This window comes from Gigantopelta aegis, chromosome 6 (genome assembly GCF_016097555.1).
Source record: "Gigantopelta aegis isolate Gae_Host chromosome 6, Gae_host_genome, whole genome shotgun sequence".
NCBI classification, from domain to species: domain Eukaryota; kingdom Metazoa; phylum Mollusca; class Gastropoda; order Neomphalida; family Peltospiridae; genus Gigantopelta; species Gigantopelta aegis.
Genome location: NC_054704.1, coordinates 71,561,135 through 71,569,883, shown reverse-complemented (window position 1 = coordinate 71,569,883; position 8,749 = coordinate 71,561,135).

Here is an 8,749-nt window from a genome sequence, read left to right as displayed (position 1 = left end):
GATATCATACAGTGGTACGTATATGAGTTAATACACTTGCAGATCATTATGACACTGAATGAGATGGCATCTCAAGCCTTTGAAAATTGCAACAATGATGGTTTCATTTACCTGACAATCTCACAATTCTGTCTTTGCAGAGCCCAAGTTTTCGTTTGTGCATTAAATTGAAGACATGGTTGTAGGAAGGTACGCAAAACAGGCTGGAAACATAAATCAGGGCTAGTTCTGCCACTTGCCATATTTTGTCAATTGTGAATTTTAAGAATAATTGACAAATTTTATTTTAATTTGGCGAACACAATTTCTGTAATGATTGATATTCTGTTTGAACATAACTATAGGTTTTACATTTTTTAGATAATTTGGTGAAAATTAATCACCCACAGCTAGCTCTGCAACTTAACAATCACAGTGGCCAACAGAGATAACTGTTACTGGCCATTACCAAATTTAATTATCCCTGAAATGCTTGCATTAAGCATTTTTTATGAACTAACATATTTTGAAACATACATATTACTCTAAAATTGATGGCTGCCTTTGTCAAATACAGTTACCCCCATAGCTAAAGGTTTTATCACGTGATCAAGTGATTACTAACTTTCAAACCTTGGTGTAATGAAATGGACTACCTGTAATTTTGTTGGGTGTTTTTTGTTTGGGCACATAACCCATTTCATGGTTTACACAAACAGTAAATTCTCAGATCCTTTTTCAGTATGTCCAGTAATGAACTGCATAAACTGGAAACTTGTTCAATACAGCGAGTGCCACTAACACAACACGACAACCACCTAAATAAATATTAGTTCATCCATAAGTACACCAAATAGCTGCCAACAGATCTAATCCCTGACATATCTGTGATGAAAAAAAAACTAGCAACTGCATAAGATACAAAAGCAAGACTATTTTAAAACATGTTGGTTTCTCTGAAAACCTTTTACCTAATAGTCAGCAACATATAAATGGTATACAGGCACACTTGCATCAATCTTTGGTCAAAAGTCAGTAACAAAATTAAACTAACTTAATTTTCTCCTGAATCCTCGTATGTTTACAGCTTTTATAACGGAGCAGTTTAAAATCAGATTCATGTGCATAATTTTTCTACACATATAAAGCAATTATACCTGCCATATAAATCAAATGATTTGGTGATCATCCTATTTTTTTAAGGGATTGAGGGGATTACATTTTATAAAGTTAATCTTCTTTTTTTTTAAAGCAGGATGTTCATTTTTATCGTAAACATAACATGTATTGGAAAATTTAGAAAGCATGCAATAGGTGTGGGTTTTTAAAAAAAAACAAATGCAGGAGGGGGATTAGGGAATTACATTTTATAAAGTTAATCTCTTTTTTTAATGCGGGATGTTTGTTTTTATTGTAAACATAAACTGCATATACATGTATTGGAAAATTTAGAATGCATGCAGTAAGTGGATTTTTCAAATGGCCACGAGGTCCCACTCATCTACATCTACAGAGAACTTTGAATTGCTTAGAAGCAGCATGAGTTTAGAATATCATTGGGAGACGTTTCAAAAATAGGGCGGGTCATAGCTCAGTGGTACAGCACTCGCCTAATGTGCAATCGGATCTAGGATCGATCCCCATCGGTGGGCTCATTAGGCGTTCTCTCATTCCAGCCAGTGTTCCACAACTGGCATAACAAAGGTTGTGGTATGCACTATCCTGTGTGTGGGTTGGTGCATATAAAAGATGCCTTGCTGCTAATCGGAAAGAGTAGCCCATGAAGTGGCGACAGCGGGTTTCCTATCTCAATATCTGTGTGGTCCTTAACAATATGTCTGATGCCATATAACTGTAAATAAAATGTGTTGAGTGTGTCATTAAAACATTTTCTTCCTTCCGTTTAAAAATAAAAATAATTAATCTTGGTCACAGGATGATCACCAACATTTTTTAAAAATTATTATTCGCTGGCCTACCGAATAGTGTTATTTAACTTGTTTGTGCTGCTAAATTATTATACCTATTTATTACTTAGTTGAAACTTTCTCTAAAGCAAGCAAAACCTTTGTGATTTGAAATTAGAATACCTATTATTTTTTTAAATAACTATTTCTGATTGTCTCTTGACATATTTTCAATATTAAAGGCAGGATTGCATGGCAGCTGACCTACCAACATATTATTGGTTGTAATGGTCTCACAAAGTAGTTTATTCAACCAGCTACATAGTCATCTTTCTTATCCCAGGTGTTGTCAATATTTTGGTATACATATGTAACTGAATTATGGCAGGGTTTTTTGTCTGTTCTGAATGTAGCACGGTCCTTTAAGTGAAGTAATTTTATTAACAGCTGTTAACAAGCTGTGGATATTCAGAAATTCATTTCAAGTTATTTTGACCTAATTACAGCTTCACATTTCATTGGTTTTCAGGTGAAACGTTTTCAGGTCAACATGTTTGTACTTCTTTTGGGCATATGTACCCATGGCATGTTTGTCACCATGACTTTGGTGCAATCCTGATTATGGATACATAAACAAAATAACTTTGTCCAGTTTTGGCCAACAGTAATTGTTCGAACTGTTTACAAAATGGCTTACTGTGGCAAGTGTTAGCTGATGATGTACGTACACACAGTGTACATTTCAAGTCACGTAATCCATGCTGCTGCTTCAGCAGGTGAACTGCCATGCAACCCTAGTTTTAAATGTATGCATTAAAACAATGCATTAACAGTAACAACAAATAACAGACATTTTTGGCACAATATAAAATTGGAAGATATTCTGCATTCTAGTAAACAATATTCTGACCACCACATAAAATCACATTCTAGCTGTGGTAATCATCTATTTATGACTAACATGAGTATTAATAAGATTAACAGGTAGTTTGGTAGTAAGGTATTGAATATAGTAAAGAGATATTAACTTTAAAAGATTGGCAGTACAAATAAATTCATAAACTGTCATCACTTTCAAACGATATTGTCATTTAAAAAAAAATCACGATTCCTTCATTAGAATTATATTTACAGATTTTCAAGGTCAATGTAAGACCAAGTATTATGAGTAGGGCTGCACCTAGCTCAAAATTCTTGTAGGTGGAGGAAGGGATCGCAGTAAAGAAAAATGGGAATCGGAGAAGATTAGTGTATGATCTTTTCCAGCTGAACAAACAGGACACTTTTAAAATAAAAAGGGCATGTTTTCTTATTTATCTTGGTGAACAACCGACTCCCCCCCCCCCCCCACACACACACATACCAGGTACAGCCCTGATGAACATCAAGATTATTTGATAATAAAGAGAAAAATATTAATATTATGAGAATAAAACAAGATGGTTTATAAAACTATTGAATTACATTAAAAAAAAAAATTCATTCAGCTAGCATATTATAATGTATAAATGAAGATAAATAATTTAGTGTAAAGGCCCTGCTACACAACGCCAACAAGCAAATCGTAACGTGTGGCATGTCATACGATTGAATCGGCCCAAGTCACTCATACGAGTCTAAGTTTAGAACCTGTTCTATTTCCATACAATTGAATCGAACGTCTGGGGATATTGACTAATCAGATCATGGCACAGATAACCTCCACGTTCTGAGTTTTATGGTGGAAAACTCTGTTCGCTTGTCGTCGGCACAGACCCAACAGCTCATAGAGTTGTATATGGGGCACAACTCTGTGGGGTGTATCCAGTAATTTATATAAAGACAGAAACGTTATGACAGCTGCCTTCTTATCAACACACGACATTGTTTACCATGGTTACAACAAGGATGTTTTTCAATGACGTCAAGTTTGATACGATTGACAAGTACCGTGTGGCAACACATCCAATTCAATCGGTCCAAATGACTCGTATGAGCGACTCGGTCCGAATCTATCGTATCGTGTAGCAGGCCTTTAAGTTACAGACAAAGAAAAATATTATTTCAACACTTGCAATCTAGAGTTGTTCGATACATATTTATCTCATTGTAAAAGATTATGAAATGTTTGAGATTACTGAATATCAGTAAAATAATTTTGAACCACTGTAACCAGTGTAAATAAAGGACACCATAACTTGACAGTGTGACATACAAAAGAAACACAACAGATGCACATGACAAAAACTATGAATATGGAGAATACTGACAGCACTATAGGATTACAGTTTACAAATACTTGCACACAGCCCACTAATACAGTAGTTTGGAAATAAAACTTTAATAAACTTACAAAATAATCCTATGAGTTTTAACACAAGATTTTTTTTTTACTCTTTCCATCCTTGCTATTTTCTGTTATCTATAATTGTTTTTCATTTCCATTTGTTAAAACGTTTTTCGGTGAACTTATTACTGAATTTTACATTAAATATTTTCACTTTAAAAAAGAAATATATGTATTTCTATATATATATGTATTTTACGACAGGAGTGTTTGAGATTTTCAAGCCATTGTAACATGTATTCAGCAAGCAGAACTTTTTCACAATTAAAAGTACATATTAACCACATTTGTTTTTATATTCTAAGCAGAAGCAAAGAGTAATTAATATTCAATTTCAGTCATCAAAAAGGTTCTTGTAACCAAAAAATGCTTTTGCAGTTACAGTGGCTACAAAAATTAGAAATGTTGTTTTAATTTAGCATCTGATCAATGTAATTAAGTTCAATTTTCATAAACGTCATTATAGCTCAAAACATGTTTAATAGGTATAGTGCCTACAAAGTTACGAACGTCCCTTCAATTTAACATATGTGATAGCAGAATACACAGATATGCACACAGTGCAGATATAAACGGTAATTTTAGTATCGTGTGGTAGAGGTTTAAAACAGTGCTATATTACAGCACCACCGAGCCTGCAGTGGTACAAGCTGTCACACAAGTTAACACGATGAGACGGACAAATGAATATTGCATGTTAAAACCTTTTCACCAGTACAAATGTACAGATTATAAAATATTTTCTCACAAGTACAATATGCGATGATATGAATTATGAAATGTTTTCCAAGAAATAGCTTGATTTTTAATGGCTTGTTGTTATTATAAAATTACTATGTACATTTGCTGTATTAATAATTAACGAAAAAACGTACACACTTTTACATGGTCAACACATCTTTCACCATAGTCATACCAGTCACAAAATTCAAAAATACTAAAATACAGGATTTACGCTGAACAAAAACGAATGTTAGAACATTTGAGAATTTTGTTTGATGATTATCCCAAATTAAAAAAATAATAATAATAAAAAAATTCATACAAACAGCATGTCCCCAATTTTGGCAAATTCATTATTAAATATATTCACTTCAGTTCTTATTTCTTGAAGTGGTTAATACAAGCTTAAATCATGATTATAAGCACAATGTACACATCATAGCCGAGCAGCACTTACTGCACTTCAAATATTAGGTACAGGTACCATAAGTCCTTGAACCGAAGTGAGAGCCATTTCCCCCAGTCTTTATTAAATGAAACTTGGCAGTTTGGTTTTAGACCATTTTATTTGGTGAACAGGAGCTTTTTTTTTCAAGACTATATTTTATTTTATTTTTTTATAAAACTGAAAGTCCATTGAGCTATGCTACTAATGGTATGCATTATATCCCCACCTCACCCCACCGCACCCCACCCAACAAACACATCTGCATTTATTTTAGAGTGTAATAAATATACATAACTTCACATACGTTGTTTTCGGTTCCTATTTATTGCACAAGTTTATTTTGCACAAGAATATATATGTTTTTTCACAAAATAAACGAGTGCAATAAATAGGAAGCGAAAACAACATATGTGAAGTTCTGTATTTAATACATACCTTCTTTTATGTTTTACAAAAACGGTTTTTAATTTAACATCATAACAACACTTCGTTAAATCTATGATCAAAACTCCTTTCATGGATTTACTTAATGTTAAGAATGTGGCAGCCTTGTGTAATGTTTCAAATACGATGAGACGTCATTTGTAAATTATACATGTCAGTAAATAAAAAGGCGTTAACTGCAGTAAAAAGAAAAAGGGAATTTCTCATTTAAAAGTTCCGGTCCATATCGCACATATGTGCGGTACAAAATAAATTTATCACACGGTTTGGAAATGTCTTTATCACTATAGTAAGATTGAATAGGTATGTATTAAATGAGAAAGTCTACTGATCCATGTCATCTAACCAACACAAGGCAATACCAGTCTTTCCATTGTTAAGGATCCTCAACCCTCCCCTCCCATCCATTTCTTGTGAAATCACAAACATTATTGCATTTATTTTAGAGATCACGAAAAGAAAATTTACCAAAATTCTAAATACAAGGTTTTCATCTTTAAGAAGAGGCTGACCCTGCCATCCGTATTCAAGGATTTATGGTGTATTTTACATCCGAATCAATGTCAAGGAAGAACAATGCAATTACAAGTTCCGTGTGTACAAAACCTACAGGTTTCTGCTTGAGTTATATTTGCAGACAACTGATATGTCTTCAGTAAGCTGGGGTCCTGATTATAAGTTTTATAAGCACGATGTCCTGATCACAATACCATTTTCCCACATTTCACAATCAACTAGTAGCAACCTTGTTAAGTTGTTAACTACAAAAAATAAATTACAAAACAAAAATATTCTTATAATTTAGTCTACAACAGGGATCATGTTAGGCATATCACACAAAAACACTTTCACACAATGTTATCAATTAAGTCTGTACAGTGTAAGAAATAGGTCACAAAATACCAGGGCTTCTAGATTATGGTAGCCCCATTCCCATGGCTAGTGATATTCAATGTTGGGCTAGTAAATAACTATTATTGCCATGCCAGACAGGGCTTCTAGATTATAGTAGCTCCATTCCCATGGCTAGTGATATTCAATGTTAGGCTAGTAAATAAATACTATCATCATGCCAGACAGGGCTTCTAGATTATGGTAGCCCCATTCCCATGGCTAGTGATATTCAATGTTGGGCTAGTAAATAAATACTATCATCATGCCAGACAGGGCTTCTAGATTATGGTAGCCCATGCCAGACAGGGCTCCCCCATTCCCATGGCTAGTGATATTCAATGTTGGGCTAGTAAATAAATACTATCATCATGCCAGACAGGGCTTCTAGATTATGGTAGCCCCATTCCCAGTGATATTCAATGTTGGGCTAGTAAATAAATACTATCATCATGCCAGACAGGGCTTCTAGATTATGGTAGCCCCATTCCCATGGCTAGTGATATTCAATGTTGGGCTAGTAAATAAATACTATCATCATGCCAGACAGGGCTTCTAGATTATGGTAGCCCCATTCCCATGGATAGTGATATTCAATGTTGGGCTAGTAAATAAATACTATCATCATGCCAGACAGGGCTTCTAGATTATGGTAGCCCCATTCCCAGTGATATTCAATGTTGGGCTAGTAAATAAATACTATCATCATGCCAGACAGGGCTTCTAGATTATGGTAGCCCCATTCCCATGGCTAGTGATATTCAATGTTGGGCTAGTAAATAAATACTATCATCATGCCAGACAGGGCTTCTAGATTATGGTAGCCCCATTCCCATGGATAGTGATATTCAATGTTGGGCTAGTAAATAAATACTATCATCATGCCAGACAGGGCTTCTAGATTATGGTAGCCCCATTCCCATGGCTAGTGATTGTCAATGTTGGGCTAGTAAATAAATACTATCATCATGCCAGACAGGGCTTCTAGATTATTGTAGCCCCATTCCCATGGCTAGTGATATTCAATGTTCGGCTAATAAATAACTACTATTGCCATGCCAGACAGGGCTTCTAGATTATGGTAGCCCCATTCCCATGGCTAGTGATATTCAATGTTCGGCTAATAAATAACTACTATTGCCATGCCAGATAGGGCTTCTAGATTATGGTAGCCCCATTCCCATGGCTAGTGATATTCAATGTTCGGCTAATAAATAACTACTATTGCCATGCCAGACAGGGCTTCTAGATTATTGTAGCCCCATTCCCATGGCTAGTGATATTCAATGTTGGGCTAGTAAATAACTATTATTGCCATGCCAGACAGGGCTTCTAGATTATAGTAGCCCCATTCCCATGGCTAGTGATATTCAATGTTAGGCTAGTAAATAAATACTATCATCATGCCAGACAGGGCTTCTAGATTATGGTAGCCCCATTCCCATGGCTAGTGATATTCAATGTTGGGCTAGTAAATAAATACTATCATCATGCCAGACAGGGCTTCTAGATTATGGTAGCCCCATTCCCAGTGATATTCAATGTTGGGCTAGTAAATAAATACTATCATCATGCCAGACAGGGCTTCTAGATTATGGTAGCCCCATTCCCATGGCGAGTGATATTCAATGTTGGGCTAGTAAATAAATACTATCATCATGCCAGACAGGGCTTCTAGATTATGGTAGCCCCATTCCCATGGATAGTGATATTCAATGTTGGGCTAGTAAATAAATACTATCATCATGCCAGACAGGGCTTCTAGATTATGGTAGCCCCATTCCCATGGCTAGTGATAGTCAATGTTGGGCTAGTAAATAAATACTATCATCATGCCAGACAGGGCTTCTAGATTATTGTAGCCCCATTCCCATGGCTAGTGATATTCAATGTTCGGCTAATAAATAACTACTATTGCCATGCCAGACAGGGCTTCTAGATTATGGTAGCCCCATTCCCATGGCTAGTGATATTCAATGTTCGGCTAATAAATAACTACTATTGCCATGCCAGATAGGGCTTCTAGATTAT